The 24,260-nt window shown below is 32.0% G+C and overlaps 1 protein-coding gene across 1 annotated transcript in view; it reads right to left on the bottom strand.

Moving 5' to 3' along the window:
- LOC106718792 (angiotensin-converting enzyme) overlaps nt 1-22,822 on the bottom strand; it is a 34,671-nt gene extending 11,849 nt beyond the window's left edge. The window contains exon 1 of the mRNA XM_014512980.2: nt 22,578-22,822. The gene's annotated coding sequence lies outside the window, so the exon portion shown is untranslated. The remainder of the gene's footprint in view (nt 1-22,577) is intronic.
- Between the last annotated feature and the right edge of the window lie 1,438 nt (nt 22,823-24,260).

Here is a 24,260-nt window from a genome sequence, read left to right as displayed (position 1 = left end):
TTGAATATTTAAATGATTAATATGTTAATCTACTAAAGGCGAGAAATTAATATATTCCAGAGTAATAATTCATGAAAAACTTATTTAACAATGCAAAAGGAAAAAAGACGAAAAGAAGTTTGCACGATGAGATTTCATTAAGTTTTGTGGGTAGTTTTTCTACAGCGAAATTAATAAAAAAAAGTCGACCGATTTCATTTTAATAAATTTACAATTCATACGCCGTTGGACCTCGATTGACGTAACGACTTTTTTCAATTTATAACTCGAATTTAATAAAGTTTTTAAGATTTAACGTAATAAAGCCAAAGAAAATGTTGGCAAACTATAAGTTTAGCATGGATGTTCTTTTAACCTTACAAAAAATAGAACGTAGCGAGAAAATCAATACAAACGATTTTCAACTGCAAAAAGAATACCTACTACTTAAACAGGCGAATACCAACAAAAATATGAATTTGATTCTAGTTTTTGTTGAGTAAAACTAAGCTCAGATAATATAATAAAATGACTCATGACTCATGACAATTGGCGGTTTTGAACCCATTACTTTATCATTTGCAATCCTTACCTGAAACTGCTAAACCTATTACTAATTCCGAAGATCTATTGTTGATTTTGAAGATATGGAATATGTCGTTAAGATATCGAATAAGGGTACACTTTGAATATGTAATTGCGCGTAAAATTCCACGACAGGAACTGCTATTGTTGGTAAGGATATCTCTTTTGCATAAAATGAATTATAGCTTTACTAGTTGTACCCAAATACGATCGAGTAAAAGGATGTATATTTTGTACATAATATATGTTTATGCTCTTATTCATAAATCATCAAATTCAAAAGAGTATTTCGCTATGTATCCTGCACTGTAAGACTAACAAATGTCTGTGGATTTTTTTGTTTAAACATAAATCACTTGACTTGAACACTGTTTTGGTCATGTATAATGTTGGAGAGAAGGCAGTGAGTATATGTTTTCTACTCGTAAAGTCGCAATCAAGAATGACTAGACTAGTATAGCGAGCTGATGATGAAGATGATGGTGATGATGAAGTAAGACTAGTGTCATATGATTCATATTGTTCTGTGTTAAATTAGTCCACTTTACTGTTTTCATTGAACTTGTTGTTAAAACTCTCTTTTAAGATATAAGTTATACAATGTATCTGGAAATACTGTAACAAATGCATTGTAGTTTTTACTTAATAAACAAACGATATTAAATTTGATACAATATTATTATCTTCAATCTTATTTAATGTCCTCTATCGGTAAAGATGGTTTAGTATCATATTACTATGAGTCATAAAATTGACCAATAAAATTTAAGATTTTTAACAATGTAAATAAAACAGGAAATCCTTTATCAGTTCCCGCATTGCAAAATTAAACAATGGACGAGGCATCCGCTTCTAAGAAGCATTAAATTGATACCCTCTTAGAATACAAACATATTATGTATATTCAAATTATCAATAAGTTACCGCCTACGCAATTCTGATGAATAATACCACCTAAGTTATTCACTTGTCTATAGATCATTAGTATGACAGTTATACGAGTACTCATAGTATCGGATTGTAAAGCTCGCTGCACACCTTCGGCTTTAACTGCACAGTTTTAGCATAACAGTACAGTTAAAACTTTTGTAGGCAAAACTGAAAACTATGCAATTTAACTTACTTTTTTTAACTAACTTAATTTTGCATACACATGTACGATTCAACTTTACAGTTGTAACTATGCAGTTGAAACCGAAGGTGTGTAGCGGGCTTTATATTGTATTAATAATTTTTGTTTCTTGAACTTTGTAAGATTTCTTTGGTAATTGGTACTATTAAATATAACTTTTGTTATTAAGTTTATTGTTTCTTCTACTTTCAATTATATAATTATCTAACTAGTATTGTAAGTTTTTCAATTAGCTCTGTTAAACGATGATAATTTTCTATCGCTTTTAAATTTAATTTTATGTCTCAAGTACTGTTTTATATTTATTTAACACATTTCTGAACGTATGTAATACAAAATAAGATCGTCCAATTTTTACTTAATAATAATCAAAAATTATCTAGTACCTGGCGAATAAAATTAAAAAATATATCAAAACTTTATTTAATATTTTTGTAATTTATTTCATTTTACCGCTGTTTGGATATAAATTGTGACAGATGTGAGCCAACGAATGGATATAAAATTGGGGTGTATTTTTACGGCGTTAATCGTATCATAAATTAATTATATAATTTTAAAAACTAGGACAGGAAAGTTGTAACAATAAAAGTTTTTTTACCAACATAAAAATATGTAGATTTAAAATGTATTTCTCGCCTACATTATTAAGCTTGTAAATGCACTAATTATTTTTCTATATGGTTTTTTTGAGATGAAATTTTCCTATAATAGTTTTTGCTAAAAGGCACGTGATCAATAATTCGCAGTGCGCAGTTCTTAATAACCTCATCAAAGAAATACGAGCGTGTTCGGTTGGTATTCCTTGTAATTAGAGAATATTACCCAGCCATTTGTATTGTGCTGAAGTAGTTTGAAATTATTTGTTCCAACGCTCGCTGTATACCTCTGAAAATGGTATTTAATACACTACATTTGCCTAAAATAAAATTAGAAAACATTAGTTAGTTACCTATAAGTAGGAATATAACGCTTATATATAACAGAATTTTCATTTACTTGTACATAAATGTACCTAGAAGTCTTTTAAGAACAAGATAATTTTAGCCTAAAAACTATTATATAAAATTCTCTAATATATAAAATTCTCGTGTCACAGTTTTCGTCACCGTACTCCTCCGAAACGGCTTGACCGATTCTCATGAAATTTTGTGAGCATATTCAGTAGGTCTGAGAATCGACCAACATCTATTTTCCATACCCCCCCCCCCATTTTTTAACTGCGCGCGGACGGAGTCGCGGGCGACAGCTAGTAATATTTGATATTATAACGTTTGATATATTGATAAGCTTATGGAAACATATTAAATATGTTAAAATATAAATAATAATCACCTTTATGATAGAAAACCAACAACTAGTACAGGAAAGTTGAATATTTTTATACAAAACGTAAATATTCTAGTTCAACGCTTCTTTCTTCATGAACAGTTGACAGTTATTGTGCGAGAGGAAAATAGAATGCATTTTAAATTCTAAATTAAAATGCAGTATTATTTAAAAATGGAACAATGTTTTCAGTAATAATAATGTTGGCTACTTGGCAATTGCCTCGGTAAATAGGCTGCGTGTAATAGCCACTGCGCGCCGTTACGAATACAAAATAATGTTGTGTTTAATCTAAGCTTTGGTTCGGTTTTAGATTGTAAACATAAATAAGAGCCCATATAAGTAACAAAATTAATAATAGAATAAAAATAAAATGCACTAAACAATCCATGAATTATTTTATTTTTCTACAGTTAAAATAAATTATTGTTTGTTTTGTTCAACCGATTTGAAAATTTATTTCACTGTTGAGAAGGTATCCCAAGTGAAGTAGGATATATATATTACTAGTTTGTTTTTTAAATTCCACGCAGATGAAGTCGCGGGCAACTGCTAATCTTACTTCTCACTAATATTATAAATGCGAAGTTTAGATGGATAGATGGATGGATGTTTTATTGAAGGTATCTCCAGAACGGCTCCACGGATCACCTCAACGCCTTGACGTCTGTCTTACATAGTCTGGAAGAAGAGGCTACTAATTAAGCTTTTTTTATTCCGCATTATAAAATGACAAAAAGGCATGATGCCGCGTGGTTACCCTGAAATAGCGAAGCGTTCACTGCAATAAGTTAAATTAAAAAAACATATTCTGGAAAATCATATTTATCAAGTTAGTGTTCTCTATATATTCATATGAATGTTTAAAAAAAAAAGGAATATATTTATAGTGTTCTTGAATCATACTAGAGTAAAAAAGAGTCTGTAATTTTTTCTCACATATCTTTTAACAACTTCGACTAAGCCAAAGCCTGGAGCTGATTCACGAGAATAGTGTAATAGCGTATCCGCCTACAACGTTAAGTTTCGCAGATCGTATTCTGAACCATTCCACTCCGTCCTCGTAGTAATTGATTACATTTCCTTTTTTAATCAACCTAATAAGACTTGAATAATTACAAAAAAATTCTTTGTAGAAATAGGTCCCTTAGTACATAAAAATCTAGGTCATCTAATTATAATCTTAGATACAAAGAAAATAGTATTCCTCATTAAGGCATTGTTCTTTTTATATGCAAAATGACTTTTAGTGCATTTGAGCTTTGCTAAACAAGAACTTCATGTCTGGTTTAAATCATGAGATTTTGAATTGCATAGTAACATAGGAACGCCTGTAAATACACATTTATGAGTTTCACCTATATGCGCAGGAGTCGTCGTAAACATAGGCAACAACAAGAAGTTGACAATTTTAATATTCGTGTGGTTTCTTAACAATCCAGCATTATTGACTGCAACGCTTTTGCTTTATTTTATTAATCACCCGCGACACCGGACGCGTGAAATTAAAAAAAAAAACTTAATAAGTAGCCTACGTGTTGTTCCAGACTATGTTCTACAACTGTGTCAAATTTCATCAAAATCCGTTGAGACGTTCCGGAGTTTTCTAACAAACATCTATCCTTCAATCTAAAGTTTTACATTTATAATGTTAGTAAGATCTTCATCGTATAGAGATTGGGTTACTTTAGAGTACCATGTCCATCTAAGTAGTATTTATTTCAACTAAATATTAAATAAAAACTAAACTAACTAAAATAGAATAAAACTAAAACATTAGCTAAAAGCGTCTTAACTAAAATACTGATAAATCTCTGTCATCACTATTGTAAAAAACGGGTATCTTGAATTTAATACGTGACGATAAATATTATCAAGATCTTTTTTTTTAATTTCGTAAATATAGTATGAATACAAAAGGCCACGGTTAAATTCCTTCCACGTATATAAGGCGAGCTAGTTGAGAACATGGTTATATAATGGAATAAATTAACGGAACTTTGACCTTTATTCAGATCAACCTCCAAACATTACGACCATGGACATATAGCTGGAAATTAGCTTTTATTTAACAGCGCTGCAGCTCGGCTTTAACATTGTTCTTTTTGATTTAAATTTAACGTGAACAAATGCTAAGAGTTTTAATTTTTTTAACTTAATTGTCACTTATAAACATTAATTTCCACGCGAAATCACACCTCGATTGAGCAAAAAGTATATAATTAAAAGAAAAAACTTTTTAAAACCAAGCTTCTTACTGTTAATTAAGAGAGTAAAAAAGACAAACAATTAGTCAAGATGAATCAAACGAGCTCATACTTGATAAGGTTGTGTCGTTTCATTGCGAAGTTCCTATAGCCACCTACCATCTCCATCATCAGATCTACACTCCGTCATCATTTTATTGCATTGTCACGCGATTCACACATGTATGAAAAGCTTCAGCTCAATCAATAACTGGGAAGTGGATCAAATTTAATTTGCAAGATTTGATGTCAAACATCGGGATTGGAGAAACTAAATAAAAGCTTGTAAAATACATTTTAACAGACAGATTAAATTAATAAGTCACATGTACGTAATAATTATAGCATTCCGAGGACTCGAAGTGTAACAACCGTACTGCAATTACGAAAGTTTGACGGCTTGAAAGTTGCTATCTTTGTTTAGGACCAGACAAAGTTTGAGGTACCGCTTCGGGCAGTCATTTGTTTTGCAGGATGCCGCAAAATTTGTTTACCTTTGACAGTTATATTGTGATTATATTATCTAGATTTGTAAAAGTATATAATGTTTATATACTTTTAGTTTTAAATTTTAATTTCTCTCCTAAGATGTAATATTCTTAAATCGATTACAAAATAAATCTTCAAAAGTTTGTTTTTAATTTAAAAAATATTATTTCATTGGTAACAAAAAATAACGCTGGTTTTGCCATTACATATGGTAAAAATGGTTAAGTAAAGGCTTAAATTAAAGAAACAAATCGCGTAACTTCTTGACATCGGCACGGTGGTGCATAGACTGATAAGTGTGCTAGAAATTTGCAAAATGAAAGTGCAAACTTTACTGGGTGAAAGGAGCTAGTTTGTTACTATAGTAAAAAAAAAATAACTCACACAAATATATAATACTAACTGTCGCCCGCGACTCCGTCCGCGGGGAATTAAAAAAAACTTATTTACAGATTCTAGTTATAAATTACTGGGAATTACAGACTATGTTCTACATCTATGCCAAATTTCAGCAAGATCTATAGGGCCGTTCTGGAGATACCTTCAAACAAACATCCATCCATCCATCTAAACTTACGCATTTATAATATTAGTGAGATAAAGAATTCATAGATTATTCTGTTATTTCTACGATTAAGTGTTCAGTTTCGTTCCATTTAAAAAATTATATACACACATTTTTTTAATTTTTAATAAAGTTCAGATCATAGTTGAGGTCAAATTTAAAAATAATAAAACTTAACTTTCCTATTTTAAACGAAATTGTCTTATACCATATGTAAACAAAACACTATAAACACACCTACAATCTTTTATTAAACACAACACCTGTATAAATAAACATCACTGTACGACGTATTAAATTTTTATACATTTTCACGCACTCGAAAGTACAAGAGCATGTATCGGAAAGTAATATCAGGTGCTACTTGTTATATTATACAGTCAAGAACCTCACAAAAGGTTACACAATAAGTGTGTACTGTGTAACCGACTCCAGCGATATAATACACCTTTACGCATGAATAGATACACCAGCGCCCTCGGTTCTTGTAAAACGACCTAGATTAAACTTTTCGCTTCCTTATTCAACAACCGGAATGTTTTTACAGCTTCATACAATAGCTAAGTTTGAGTAAGAAACTAGCCTTTGATATAAACATTTTTTTAATATCATAAGATGGCACACTAGCTAGCGGCCACCTGAATTCGCTGAAATAGTGAAGCAACCCGTAGACTTCTGTAAGTGCAGATGCGTTGACTTCCTTTTATCGACGGACGAGGGGTACCAGAAAAAGGATATATCCTTCTCTTATGTGTCCTCTCCTCCGTCAAATTTATTTATCCTTCCCATGCTTTCCTTATTTGAAAAGGATGGGAAGAGAAAGGGGATTAAATTAAGGCCTTCGACACGCAGACTCATGAGACGAAACGCGGGATTGCTTCCACTTCTGTCTTATTAGTTGGTTGTTGGAATCCACTAGTATTGAAAGTACAAAAAACTCAATGTTTTTTTCATTAATGCGTATTATATTATTTTCTACGCATAATTAATAGTAAATGTCAATTACCTTTTTTGTAAACTATGTTATAATTTGCTTGATTGTATAATAACGGCGGATTCGAAGGTAACAACCTACTCATTATCGAAAACCTTGATATTAGACGGGAACACAAATGCAGGCAAATTGTTACAACTTTGTATACTGTGAATTATAAATGAATTAACAATGCGAAGGACTAACCGTTGGTTTCTGAGGACAAAATGTCTTTACAAAGCATGTCGTCATTCCTATTACTATATTTAGAAACATAGAAAACAATATTTTGAACGGGGATTTCGGTTTCAGAAACACACAGTAAGAAAGGGTAAATTCCTATTTTAGGTTAATGTTCGAAGCTAAAAGACGTTCGACGGGTCCCTTCCGGATTATATTCTACCCAATGCATTCCGTAATACTCTGAAGTTTTGGCCACCTGTTACCTGTACTTAAAACTGGATTGTGCAAAATTAACTAAATTATAGAAGTTCTTGAAACTTGCCTTTCATAAACATTTTATTATACACCATGGTTTTCTAATAAAGGTACAAGAGGCATGTTATACTATTTATATACTTTACATTACTAGCATACATATATTACATTACTAGCAGTCCACTGACGAATTAGACTGCCTATAAAAAACAAAGTAAGATATTGTTACATCAGTTTGTTTAAAATTAATTAGACCTAACTAACGCTTACTTAAATAGTAGTAAAAGAAAACATACACAAGACATTCTAGCACCTAACCTAAAGTTTAAAATTAAATCAGTACTTTTAAAATGTATAAATTCAACTACAAATAGTTCAGAAAACAGCATAAACATTTAAATACGTTTTCATATTAGGGTTGTGGAATAAAAAAACTTAGTAAAAACTATACTAAAGACACCTGATAAAGTTCTCGTTTGCCTATTATTCTTATTTAAATTGCTTATTTCACTGTTACTTTATTAGATGTAAGCCATATTTCTATACATAATACTATCTTACTAATATTATAAATGCGAAACTTTAGATGGAATGGATGTTTATTAGAAAGGATCTTTAGAACGGCTCAACGGATCTTGATGAAATTTGGCATAGATGTAGAGCATTGTCTGATAGAACGCATAGGCTGCTATTTGAGTTTTTTTTTTAATTTCACACAGACTAAGTCGCAGGCAAAAGCTACTATAACAGAAAAATATCACTTAAACAGTAATGAAAAATCTTTTGCTTAACATTTTGTAGCATACACTTAACGTAACACATTAGGCATGTCAAACACTCAGGGATTTCAAACTTGTGGCAACGTTTTCCTCACAAAATGTTAGTTTTCTCTTCTAAAAGGATATACTATCAGTTGAAGCTGACCTCATAAATAACGGATGTTGCGTGACGACCTCAATAGACAAGATTTCCTACTGTCTGTCTAGTCATCGCCTAGTAATAAAGAATAATATTCCAACAAAGAAAATTTACAGCGTAAATATCTGATAATGAACTTTACTTTAATAAAAATATTTCTGGAACAAATAATTTAAAAAGTGGTCTCCCGGGAACCGTTTAGTAAAGTTATAAATTAATTTTTAATCTGTTCTATCTATTTTGGTTTTATGTTTAGACATTTTTGAAACGAAATGTACATTTTTTGGTAAACCTTAGTAATATTGTAAAATGCAAATGTTTGGATGGATGAATTTTTGTTATAAGATATCTCCAGAACGGCTTCATGGATCTAAATGAAATATATATTGATGTATAAAATTGTCTGGGATAACATATAGGCTACTATTATGCTGATATTTTTATTAGTTTCCCGCGGAACAGTCTCAGGAAAAATCAAGAAAAACATATTTTTATAGTATTTCTAACCATTGAACTTAGATATTATTTTATCCATAATCGAGAGAACAGCGATAATATACAAATGCAGAAGGTAGACCTCCCACAAGAAGATAGAAAATTTGGTCAAGGTTGTTAGTAGCAATATTACAGTAGCCTTGACTAGGTTAATGGTTGGTTGGATAATGGTCTTTCAGGCATTACTGATGATAGAAGTAGCCATATAAAAGAAAGAAAATAAACAGGAAAGGATAACCCTTGTTTCATATATCGTTTTAATTAGGCAGGTCAATAGTTACATCCGCCATCGATAGTTCCGTAGAAATGGATTGTTTAAGACAACGTAAATAACCCGGGCGTTATAAAGCAATCAAATAGAAGCAGGAAATGGAGTATCGGACAAGAAATAGATGTGAAATTGTGGTCGATATAGCACTTCATTTGTAATTTGTTCTCCATACTATTTCCATTGCATTTACAACAGCTCTTATACACATCTTAGAGTTGTAAAGCGCGATGAAGTTGTTGGGAAGTTTCTAAGAGCTATTATTTATAACTTTAATACAAAGAGCTATGTTAACTTCACTTTTCATCATAATAGTCTTGCGATTAATATTTTTAATATCTAAACTATATATGACCCTACCGTAAAAATATTAAGCAGATATTTAAATAAACTTTAACTTGTACACACGTCAACTCATTTATACCGTGACTGTCCGCCCGGCGCGTATATTTGACAAGTAATGGCTGTTGAAACATTATGTTGCTTTATGTAGCTTGTAAAATGCGATCTGGACCAATAATAATTATACAATAATTTTAGTCCTCTTTCCCTTCCCACCCCTTTCTTATAAGTAAAGGATGGGAAGGGGAGGTGGATTTAATAGAGGAGGAGATGCATTGGAAGGTTAAATATTCTCTTTTTGTGCGTTTCCTCCTTCGTCGATTGAGGGTAGGCAACGCATCCGCAATTGCGAATTTCTATGGGTAGCGGTCGCTTCGCCATTTCGGCGAATTCATGTGGCCGCTTGCTCGTTTGCCACCTTGTAATATAAAAAAAACAATAAAGTATCTATACTATACTGAGAGCTGTGGAGAAATAAAACCAAATGGAACCCCATAATATCTGCTACGGTAAAGAGTTAAAACACGTGTTTTCTTAAACAGTGACCAATTTATTTTTATGATGAATATAATATGACCTATAACAAACAAAATAAAATCTTGGATACATGCAAATGTCAAATTATATACATACCGCTACTTCGTTTTTTGAGATTGTTGAATAATGGAAAGTTTTTGTTCTTCGAAAGAAAGATCACTGTTAAAAATAGATAAGCCTTACTGTAGATATTTATGTTATTTGAAAGTAATCTCATTACTTAAGTACTTCCTTCGTTAACGCAATCTCATTACGGCCTTGTAATTTCTGATCGTTTCTGACGTTAATGTTGATAAATCAATTTGAAGAGCAAAGTTTAAGAGATAACGCATTCGTTGTTGTCATTTTAAGTTTAACTATGATTAAAAACATTTCTCGTTAAAGGAAATATCAATAAAATAATATTTTTCGTATAATCAATTATGTTTTTCCTTGTTTTTAAGATTAAATGACATTTTCTGGTTACAACTCATGTCTGGCATATTAGTCATAAATACCACTAATAAGAATTTTAAAAAATAAGATCACGTTTCAACTATTCTTTTTATGGTAATCATTTCACTATAAGTCCTCACTGAGGGTTTTGGAGCCTACCCTAAGTTAGGGGTGACTAGGCGTTAGTCAACCACGCTGGCCCAGTGCTGGTTGGTTGACTTCACACATATCCTTGAATTTCTTCTCAGATATGTGAAGGTTGCATTACGATGTTTTCCTTCACCGTAAGAACATCGGATAAATGTACACATGTAAATCGAAAAACACATTGGTACATAGCGGGATTCGAACCCAGGACCTGCAGATTGCAAGTCAAGTGCTTAATCCCTGAGCCACCAATGCTACATTCTCTTTCTCTTTATACTTCAACCAAATTCAAACATTTGGCACTTTATCAAAATCCAACATCCTTAACCTTGTAACGGCGGACATAAAATATTATTTATTTTTTTGGAATTGGAACTGCAGAATTGATTACATATTTATTAAAATGATTGCCATCGAATATCGTTACAATGTTGCGTCAGTATCAGTTAACCTTTTTTTATTTAAATACTAAGGTTGTTACAAAAAATCAAACTAAAAACATTAATTTTTCATAGTAACTGAATTCGTTTCGCATATGTTTGAAATCCTTAAAGTGAATGTATCGAACCTTCACTTTAATAAAAAGCTAAAACTAATATCAAATGTGACCTATTAAATTGGTCCAACTATACTTTATTTCTTGAGGTTGTTTTTGAACCTTGTGTTTGAACACAATCTTGGTAATAGTCATAACAACGACGTTAGGCTAAAGTTTATTATGCATAAAGTATGCGATTATTTTTACATGCCACTCGGATATGGTTTCTGAACTTTGAAACTTCATTGTTTCTACGAATCGGTATGAAACAATGGATTTTGAAAAGTTGACTGGCTGTCTTGAAATGTAATTAAGAAAAAATTACTTATTCTACTATTTTTCATAGGTTAAAAACATGGTGTGATTGTATTATCTGAAAAAGACTGTGATGAAAACTTATTTATGTTACAAGAACTTTATTTGAACATTTGATATGTGATGCCACTAAATTAAATAAAATAATATATATAATGTTATATAAATCGATCAAATAGCATCCCCATTTCTTTACTGTTTTTTAATTAAAAATATTCCATCTTATAAAGTGGGTAAAGACGATGTCACAAGACTGGTCTGGAAATTTCTCCACAGACAAGGACACTATTGTTCTTAAGTTCAACAACAATGAGATTTTACATGATGGTGAACAGCTTTACTGATTCAAATAAATTGGAAATTATAATTATTCGTATGATTTTAAAATTATATTATTAAAAATAACATCCATAGTAATTTCATAGCAAGTGACGCCGGACAAACAATGAAACTTGTGTACCGTTAGTGTCGTATTGGGGTATTTATTGTGGTGGCAACATAATGAATAAGAGAACATGGAAATGTAGTGTATTTGTGCTACTAGGAAAATAAATACCAAAAATATATGTCGTTTACAAGTTTGCGAAAAATTCATGGTGACAAGTTAAATGTACCGTTATCTCCCTCTAATATGAAAAATACACACTTAAGTGTGTTGTTACGGCAGTACCATGACGGTTATTCCCTATGTTATATTTAACCAATATTTCTTACAACTTATTTCAAAATTTAATTGAAAAAATTAAATAGAACATTTTAAACTTTGTTCCGAACGTTTGAAATTTAGTGAAGCAGGAACCGATGAAGTTTTGTAAATTATTTAGTCCGCCCCGAAGTCAACAATGTAACTAAATCAGGTAGCCAGGGCGAGAACAAACCGTAACATTTCCTTTTTATTGTATCATAAAACCTCTTTCTGGACCGCTCTCGCCGCGATTACGTGCTTCTCTTTAGGAACGGGTCTATTGTATTATTTTTTTTTGAGACAACACAGAATGTTGGAGTTAAATAAAAAAATTCACACGTTTCAGCTTAACTGCAAAATCTACATTTATTAAAAAATATCGATATATTAGTTATATATGTGTGTCCGAAATCGGTATTTCTTTCGGGTAATCTTCGAAACGGCTTGATCGATTTTGACGGGACCATGACAGAAAGGTAGCTGATCGCTCAGCGCTGACGAAGTTGCGGGCAACCACTAATGTCAAATAGATGTACAACTTCTTTTTTGTTTTGTTATTTTCCAACGATAATGTACGATGCATAAGTAGTATACTATCAGAAATATAAAATTACACAAACATATATTGTTGTCTTTGTTTATACCAATAGAATGAGTGGGATAACCATATATTTGTCAGTTTTTATTAATGTTTTAAAAATGGAACCCCCAACGTAAAACTGTCACGGTGTTAGTGAAATTTACGCATACGGTAGGATTATGCGTCTAACCCTTTCATTATGTGAGAAGTTATATGAGCAAGATAGGAGCGTTGTGGCCGATCCCATAAATAACACTAAGTTGCTTTTTGTACACGAGAGAGGGAGTATGCTTCAAAAGGTTTGGACATTATTTTAATAAATTGACACTTTAGATGGTGCTATAAGTTTCGCCTTTGGCTTTATTGAACGATATATTGAATTAAGTGCTTTACTAAAATACACTTCATTACAACACTGAATACACTTACACTTACATTCCACAATTTTTTCGTACACCAAATTAAACTGGTTTCGGTGAACTTCTTATTGCTAAATTTCTTCTTCGATTTGTGCACTCAAATTAGTCCAGGTACATCGCCTGGGGAATCACTTATTTAGATGGTCAAAATGTTTCCCGTTGATCGGCCACACCTATCAATCTGTCCAATGGGAATTTCCGATAGGTAGATCGAACGGCCCGGGGTCCCGGTGCGATCAATTGGAGATTTCTCGTATTCGCACTTGAGGACGGCCACGAAGGTGTTTTAGTGAGTAGACATCTCATATAACCCTGTCTTTGCCCCGAAAAGGCAGTTTTTTTATTAATTTCCCCCTCAATAAAAAACGGCCGAACAGCCGTACAGGAAACACCCGAAATATCCTATAGCTTATAATAGTATTCAAAATATCGTCAGCAACAACGACGAAATATTATTTGAATAAGATGTAAGTAATCCACGTGTATTTTCTTACTCTTGTGTGTGAACTTCAAGGGCAAAAAACGCAACTAAAGACAAAACCAAACTTTAACAAAAAATTCTTAAGTGAAAATTTATTATTAAATTTGTTCAACTTCTTTATTTTCTGAATTAATCATTTATTACCGAACCTCGTCCCGATCAGTATTTTACCGGGATTTTTAGGGGATCGACTTTAATGGATAAAAGGTCAACACTTTTATTTACCGGTCAGGAATAAAGAAAATTGAACGTGGATCCGCTTCCCACATTTTTAAATATTTTATTAAGTACTTTGTACCTGAAGCTATAGGTATTATTTACACTTACTATATAAATAGTAGATCCCATATTTTCTAGTATACTTGTAAATACATACATATTTATAATGAACTAGCTTTTACCCGCGATTCCGTCCGCGCGGAATAAAAAATAGAAAACGGGGTAAAAATCCTATCCTATGTCCGTTTCCTGGTTCTAAGCTACCTGCCCACCAATTTTCAGTTAAATCGATTCAGCCGATCTTGAGTCGTGTTAGTTACACTATTTATATAGTGTAACTAACACGACTTTCTTTTATATATATATATAGATTTAACACATGAAATTGTGGTAAAAGTTTAGAAGGGTTTTTATTACTAGAATTTAGATTTTTAAGATTTACTTCGTACAACAAGCAAAAAGGATAATAACCCTTCAAAACTTGATCTCTCACCATATCGATAGGATGACCCTGAGTGGGAAGTTATCGTTTCTAATAACGGTGGTATGTTTTAAAAAAAATGTTAAAATAAATTTTAATGGCGTACCCGAATCGATGAATGAAATACATGTCTTTTTTATAAGAGAAGGGGCCAAACGAGCGGCGGGAACACCAAAGTGTTCATCGACGCCAATAATAGGCGGCGGTTTTAATTATCTCTTAGAATATTTAGAAGTTGAGAGAACGAGACGGCTTTAATCCCGAGCACAATGAGTATCACTGATTAAACATTAACGGCAGATTTTGTTCGGCGAATTGTTTGCGAGAAATTACTTTGACCTAACAAAGCATTGGCATTAGCGGCGGAGAAATTTGGCAAGAAATAGAGACACGAAATAGCTTTTGAGCACAATGCTCCTCATTTTTCTCCGTTTCTAGTGAACTGTCAGAAGTATACATTATATTGTAGGGACAAAAATAATACGCGATTTACTCCACAAAAGAAACCGCATACAAGACTTTAGACTTCACAAGTCCTAGATTAAACTAAACAAAACAAAAAAAAGCTCTAAAACCTACCGTAATGGAAACAAATTAAATAAGAATTAAAGTTATAGGATAAAAGACTGTACTCTTGTACTTTACTCTAAATAGACATATGATCAGTTTAAATTATAACGAACCCGTCTCTTTTTCTTTGTACACGTGATACAAGAGGGAGCTTTGATGCACTTTCGCAATTATGTCATCGTTCTTTGTTGTGACATTTGCTCTGAACACAATTACAAAATGAGATCGTAGTTGTATTTTAATTAAATGCTTTTATTAGGTACTCTAATATATGCCTAATTAAAATTCAAATTAAACCAAAGACTTGTCTTTTTAATTTGTATCAGGATTTTACTAAATTATTTAAGAACTGCTTAACTCACGTGTGATTGTCCGGTGACGCGGCACCGACTAGTAGGAGTGAGAGACGCGTTCAAAATTAACACTAGCCCTGAAGATGGACCCCCAACGGGTCCGAAACTAGTCGGTGCCGTCATCGGACGATCGCACGTGAGTTAAGTCGTTCTAAAATACTCGTAATTTATTATGTGTCACGAAAGTTTACACAATTTAAAGAATTTTGTTGTTAACAAATAAACAAATGAGACATAAAAAGTCAATCTTGTTTTTTATCTCAAAGCATTTACTAAAAAATCTATTCCTTCGGGGAACTAAATCACCCAGAATAGAAGAAGAAAATAGACGTGACCTTCAAATTTATTCGAGCGGGAACAGACATTGCCAGTTAAATGAACCTTTTCAATCTGACCTTACAATCAACAATAATGGTCCTACATTGTAGATTATTCGGAGTCAGGCCAAAAAGCAACATTTTGTTTTTTATTATACCGTAAAACCTCTTCTTCATAGCCTTCCGGGCTTGATATAGCGGTTTTTCCGTACAAAAGAGTTCCCCTATTTTATAATATAGCAAACATTACTTCGCAATTCTAGAATGTTCCATATTATTCCTTATGCTAAATACTAACATACCAAATCAATAAAATTAATATTACAGTATCACATGTCCAAGCAACCATCTTTGTTACGATTAACCTCGACATTCATAATAGGCATTAAAAGTGGTAAAACTACCGAATTATCCATAAAATCATTACAAACACAAAGAAATTAAAGAAAATTATACTTAAAGTACTTTAAATTACTTTTAGAACCTTAATTAGACAATTTAACAGCAACTAATTAGGACGATAAAGACAATTACTTGAATATTTTAAGCATTTAAAGTACTTAGTTTGAGGTGAACCAAATGCAATCGACTCTTTTCAACGTAAATTAAATTTTATTATCAAGTAAATTAAAATTTAAATTCAATTAAACGTCAGCACTTGTATTACATAGTGGAACTAATCCGACGTCATTGATCTTTACACAGATGTACGAGCTACGTAAGTAATTGTTGGAACGTGATTTGGATGTCAAATATATCCCGAGTGAGATCTCGAGCCTTCAACTAAAACCTTTTTCAAGCCGGGGTACTCGAAATATTTCGAGATTGAAAGCGTTCAATTGAGTTGTAAGAATAGAAAGAAACGTTAGCCATGGAATCATATTTGCGGAAAAAGATAAAATCTACGTACCAATAGATATATTGAAAGTGAATAATAATAATACATCTTTTGTTTTTTTTATGGAACCTTTATTCTTTTGTTTCAAATCATCATCAGGCTCGGAACCTACCCGATTAAGGGGTGACTAGGCCATAGTCAACCACGCTGGCCAAGTGAGGGTTGGTTGACTTCACACATATCATTGAATTTCTTCAGATATGTGCAGGTTGCATCAACATGTTTTCCCTTACCGTAAGAACGTCGGATAAATGTACATATGTAAATCGAAAATCACAATGGTACATGGCGGGATTCGAACCCAGGACCTGCAGATTACAAGTCAAGTGCTTAAACCCTGAGCCATCGACGCTCTCTTGTTTCAAAACGACTGACAAAATCTAGTCTTACTGTAAAACTTACTATTATAATAGCATAGGTGTTTTTACGCCTACTAATGTAGCTATTTCAATGTAATAATCATAATAATAGCTGTATGCTGTAAACATTTCTTATACATTATTCAAAACTATTATAATATTCTTTTGTTAAATTGGATATGTACTATTTCAATAAAATATAACGATAACGGCAGAAAATTATTCTTTATCTAAAATATGCTTGTTAATTTATTTATTTTTTAACATACATATTATCTTTAATTTCCACATAAAATATTTATAAACCATTGATAATACAACAAAAAACACCAGACATCAATATTTATAGCAAATACGTATAGAATTAATTAATAAAACTTTATCAGTCCAAATTTTTTATCTAACAAAAAAAAATCCACCTAAATAGCATCTTAAAAAGTCATGGATTTAGTCTACATAATTGTCTACAATTGTATTGCATCTAACACGAAAATCCAAAATTCCCTAAGGACTTTAAAGTGCTCATCGAAAGTAATCCTGTTTGCGTATATCTCGACTGGGATCCTCGCAAATGTTGTTTTTTCAAGAACCCTCTGTAACAAATTATGATTAAATGAATGAAACATTTACGTGAATTCTTTAATTTATTTTATTGCATTAGTTTTGGTTCATTATTACTATGATTAATACGATTATTTTGTTCTTCATCTTACTAACGTTCTGAACATTTAAATTATAAATCTTTCTGTCTTTTTTTTTCTTTTTTTTTATCTGTGCATACAGTTATTTCTTCTACTACCCAATATGTTTATTAAATATTGCAATGAATTTAGATCTATTAATAAACAAAGCATAAAATTATAAATGAAACTTGTACCATAAAAATAATTCATATATCGCCTGTAATTAGATACGTGAGACGTCATATATCCCATCACTCAGAAGAGATTCAGTTTAAAGTTTCGAAAACGACCAAACGATATAAGCACAGTAATAGATGTCCATTCTACTTAGAATAATGTAATTTTTCTTTAGTATTTTAGCAGAAATAATAAGGGGTCGCACACAGTATGTAGCCCTAAGTTAGATTAATGATGCGAAGTAATGAAATGACAAATGGGAGTGTACCTACCATAGATATATTAAATAGCTAACGTTGACCTTAACTTAGAAAAAGATAACAAATAAAAAATTATCTTTTTCTTGATTTATTAACATTTTACATAAATTCTTGATATGATTACCTACTGAAAGAAAACCTCTGCTTAGTCTTACAGTGACGTATGGGTTACAAAAGAATTTGAATTACGAATTATCAGGCTCTTAAACAGAAGTTAAAAAGGTTTCATTATTTAATAATAAAAATAATGGAAAAAATGATGGAAAACATCTTCTCTAAAACAAATGACTCATTAAAAATAGATAGCAAAAGTACTACACGAAAAATAACAAAACGCTATTTCGAGATATAAGTAATGATAACAATGTTAACGTAATCGTGTAAATGTTGTTTATTTCCTTGTTGTTATTTGTAGTTAGTGGACCAACTTAGTTATCTCTCATCTAAGTTATAGCCGAGCTGACTTGAGAACGAATTAACAAGTAATACTAGTTATTCGTACGTTATTCCTCTAAAGTCTTCGCTCCGTTGACTTCACGCCATGTTTAAATCAATTATGTGTTAGATAATAGTTTTAGAATGAAACTCTCTACAATTTAATAGTCTGTATTTGAATGCATGCAATGCAATGAATGACTAAAGTTATATTGCTTATATAATGGATATATACTTTATTGGAAAAGATTTATCGTAGAATTTTCTCGCGCGACACTTGTAAAATACCGTGTCTCTTTTTTAACAAATGGGAAAAAAGTGATGGCAATATCTATTCATCATCATCAGCTCACTACATGTCCCCACTGAGGGGCTCGGAACCTACCCTAACTTAGGGGTGACTAGGCTATAGTCAACCACGCTGGCCCAAAGCGGGTTGTTGACTTCACACATATCTTTGAATTTCTTCTCAGATATGTGCAGGTTGCATCACGATGTTTTCCTTCACCGTTAGAACGTCGGATAAATGTACATATGTAAATCAAAAAACACATTGGTACATGGTGGGATCCGAACTCAGGACCTGCAGATTGCAAGTCAAGTGCTTAACCCCTGAGCCACCGAGGCTCCGGCTTCGCAATATGTATTAGGAAAACATTATTATTATTACAAATCATGGCAGTTGAACTCTACAGCTAAAATCGGCAAAAGATACTTTGTTTTAAAATCGAAAGAACGCATTGGAATTTATTTTCAATTAAGATCTCGCGTTTACATTTGTGGACATCATATTTTGACGATTCTTAGTTTGTGATCTCTTCCGCCTTATCAATTTATTAAACGTAACGAGAAGTCCGATGATAACGGTAACTAGCTCAAAGTAATAACATCAATCATTGATAAGAAGTTTAGACGCATCCTTCCTCTGGACAACTAAGATGGAATATTACGTTATCATTAATTATACGACGAATGTGCAAATAATTTAGACTCGTTTAGAATTATACTCCTAGTTTAGGCAAGCTACAAAGCTATAGCTATTGTGAAGGATCTTGTTAATAAAACTATATGTTTTTTTCACATTTCATTTTTTATTGTGGAGTTATGCAGACACATGTCTATCCTTTTTCGATATCTACTCTGTCACTGAGATTGACATCTTAATATTTTTACATATTTTTCGTTTCAGCAAGTGTACTCTAACGAGATTATTTTTCAACGTAAACTATTTAAATAACAAAAAATACATCTATTATATAAAATTCTCGTGTCACGGGGTTCGAACTTGAATTCCTCCGAAACGGCTTGACCGATTCTCATGAAATTTTGTGAGCATATTCAGTAGGTCTGAGAATCGGCCAACATCTATTTTTCATGACCCCCCCCCCATTTAGTTTTTTTTAACTGCGCGCGGACGGAGTCGCGGGCGACTGCTAGTGTACTATAATATTACGATTACCGGTTATCAGAGATAGATAAACTTGTTCTCATACACCCCGTTCAAAACTTTACGGGTTTAGTAAATCCTGGCTACTAGATATTTTATCAACAAGTGAACCTACAATTTTATTTCCAGCCACACCTGTGACCAGCAGGTAGACCCCCTGAGAGATCACTTTAGGAACCACTGTGAAATACTATCAATATCACGCCGCAGAAAAGTTAGTTACGAAATACAGTCAAACCTGGAAAAGCGAGAGTCCAAGTGACGGATTTTTCTCGCTCACGGTGGTCGTTCATTGGAATCGGATAATGACCCTCGCTTATGAAGGTTTCTTGCTTATCCAGGTTCGACTGTATTGTTAAGGATTAACAACATGTGCATGACATAATATAGCTCGGTAACATAATACTTCCTTGGTCAGGTAACACGATTTTACGTCACATGCAAGTTGAGATATACAACTAGTTCCATATTACGTGAACTGTATTTATGCGAATTATTTTATATTCCGAACGATATCTTTCTATCATGTATTCTAGATGCGATTTTGAAAGTATACGAAACTATGCTAAAAAAGAAAAAGTCGAAGGTACTGATATAATCTGCATGAAATAGTTTATTAATTTCAACTATGTATATAATAATAAATAATAGTAATAATAGACAAATATTTTGAAACTCAATATACATAAATTAAAAGTTGAAAAGGAAATATATTATTAAGTAATATGTATTTTTAAACACATATTTTGTTAAAAACATGTTTCGTTGAAAATGTAGAAAACATTTATCTCCTAAAATATTACACATTCGTGTCAAATAATGTTGTTTAAAATACATTTATGATATCGGTAATGGTCCCTTTTGACCAATACGTGTGTTATTAATACCGAATATAGAAACATATAATTTTTCAATAAGTCACGCCCGTGAAGCAGAGGGGTAGGCAGAGACCACAGCTCGCATTTAGCGTGGTCCTGACACACCTCATACTTCTACATTCATACATCGGTTTAACGCTTTTCTTGATGGCTCTAAGACGTCCTCAACTACAGCTGCTATCGTGTCATATATTTCCTTTGTTAATCTCCTTTCATTATTTTTTTTAATGTTTATAGATGTTATTTATAATCTGTGCTTTTTACGTGACTAAATGTTGTTATTATGAATATCAAAACATATTGATCCATTCATGAGCTATAAATGAGTCAGTCATTCGACATGAGTAACCTTTATATTGATAGTACGATAGTGAAAATATTATGTTGTGACTACAAAGGATCTTTATATAGATGTCATTCAATAAATATATAACAACTTGACAGTAAATATATAATAATAATTACGCAATTACAAATGTTTAATAGACTTATGGCATCTGTTTTAATTAAAATATTGGTTAATTATACTTATGAATTAACTGATGGTAAAATTATATTTTAATGACATCAATAATTATTATTTGTATCGAGAAATATATTTTGTTGTCTGTTAAAAATGAAGTGTTCTAAAGTTATGTAGTGTCCATTTTGTTTCCAACAAATTACATAGAAACAATTTTAATTGTGTTTATTTTATTATTTGCTTCGTGTTATTAACCTTTTGCTGTTTGTCTTGATACTGTGCAGTTTTATTATTAACGTAATGAATAAAAAAGTCGGAAAAATTAAATAGTTTATTAAAGGTGGGTAGTTTTGTAAAAAAATCTCTTGTAAAATCAATCATACTAATATTGTAATTGCGAATGTTTAGATGGATGGATGGATGGATGTTTGTTTGAAGTTATTTCAGGAACGGGTCAACGGATCTTTATGATCATACAACATAGTCTGGAAGAGCACATAGGCTACTTATTAAGTCTTTTTTCAATTCTGCGCGTCGGATAGATAATATTACCACTTTAATTAAGATGAAATTAATTAAGATGAAAACACATTAAAGATTTTAATATAAAAATCTAGATAATCTTATTCGTAGGCACTAAAATTAAACCCTTTTAGTAAAAACAAGTTTAACCCACAGAATAACACAACTCTATTATTACAGATGAAGACTGTAACAGTAAAGTTGATTGAAGTCGTGCTTGTGAAAGTCTAAATTTGAAACACCAAGTCCATAATTCATTTTATGTTTCATGTTCGTTGTTCGTAAAGATTTAAATCGAAAAATACCCATGCGAGTTGTGATGTTTCCGGCAAAAAAAAGTCCTATTTGTTGTTGGTAGTAGGGAATAAACGCAGTATTTAATGAAAATACTTTTTTTTAATACCTGAATAATTTTACGAGCTGAACAACTTAAGTATAATATAGTTCTTTGATCCGGATATAGATAAGTTATCTATAAATAACTTCATAATCTATCCAGTGACATAAAGACATGCACTCATAGATAACAGGTTTTAGATAAAACTAAACCATTAAAACTAATAATCAGTAAACTAAGTTAACGTAAAAAAACGAGGCCACAAAATAATAAATAACCAACCTGCAAACACTCCGTTAAACAAAACGCCGGTTAACTTGAAAATCCACTCGTGACGTGACTTCGATTGCCAACAACACAAACAACAAAACTCAAAAACTCCAAAAATCACGGAACGTCAACACAAAACTTTTTCATTATTGCACACACTGCACCCGACCCTCGAAAAAAGTTTTAAAACCTCCTCGGTTCTCGCTAAGGCGGCAAAAAATCCGACAAATGATGGCACACACGTGCGTCGTCGATAGCGACCGGCAACGGACTGAATCGGGCTGAACAGACTGACAGATCGGACAGCGTTTAGCGAATCAAGATACGCAATTCTAGCGGCCAAGACGTTCCGGATTCGTGCACTCGGTTTCGTTTTTCCAACGTTATGCATGACGCACGATGCTGACCAATGATTTTTTATAGAAAACAATGATCGCGTTAATTTTACAAAAGTAACATCGTTCTACAACTCTTGAGCGAGCCATAACTCGTGAACGAATTTATATATTTGATAGTGGCAATAAAATTGACTATCTAACATTTTTACTTCAAAAGGAGACCAATAAATATTTTTGATGGAATTGCCAGTATCCGACATTTATTACGACCTACGTAACGTTCCACGTTTAATGTGATAACTTTTTTGTTTTTAACATAATGGTTACAAATAAAAGTCCTACAAAAATACTCGCTTCTTAATCATTAATGTTCCCAAGACCTATATTTAAAAATAGCATAATTAAATTCGTTAAATCATTTGATGCTCACGTTGCCCGAGGGGAATTTAATCAGGAGTCCTGGAGATTCTACGTGGGCCGATCTCTTAATGTGTAATACTGGTATTGCGGTATTAAAATTCCTTGACTCGGCACCTTTGCCGACTTCACCTTTGACGAGAAGAAATAAAATAAAGAAAATATTGTCAAGGTATAATGTAAGAAATTAAAAATGTGATTTAAAAATAAAAATTATCTACTGAAAGTGTTTTGCTATTAAAACACGGAGACGAGTATTAGTGCTAAACAAAATGAACAGATAAAAAAAATTATTAAAAAAAGACATGATAGCACAATTTACACAGCGCTCGAAAAACGTGTTGAAAACTCTTTGTTAAAATTTAGACAACCTAGTAATAAGTAAGCAAACTCGACAGATATTTATATCAAATTGCTCCGCAGAGATCCGGTCACGGCAGCCTCACATTTAAGAAGACGTTGACTTACAACTTTACTTTGTTAAACATAATAGAATGTCAAGTTTGGCTCGCTACTTTGATTGTATGAAAATAACGTGCAACTGCACGTTGCGTGAAATAATTTGAGGATATACTGACTATAACATAATTATATTGGATTAGTTTTGTTTATTGAACTTTGACTCTATTTAAAAGTAAATAAGGCAGACTATGAAGAATGACGTTTATGTAAAGAAGAAAAGAAGTTGTTTCAATTCAAACCTACCTCTTAAATATATGTTTTTGTACATGAAAATTTGAACTATGTTTTAAAAATATAGACTCAGTGTCTGCAGACTAATAATTGAAGAAAATATTAATTTCATTTGCTTATTTGATTGTGATAAGAGACTTAGAACGCTATAAAATGAATGATATGCCGAAAGTGAACGAAAAGAAATGATTGTTTAATATCAAGATAATTAAGTTAAGCCTAAGATAACTATCATTTGTTTCTTGTT

The sequence above is a fragment of the Papilio machaon genome, chromosome 9 (assembly GCF_912999745.1).
Source record: "Papilio machaon chromosome 9, ilPapMach1.1, whole genome shotgun sequence".
Lineage (NCBI taxonomy): Eukaryota > Metazoa > Arthropoda > Insecta > Lepidoptera > Papilionidae > Papilio > Papilio machaon.
This window is presented reverse-complemented; position numbering and strand designations above follow the sequence as displayed.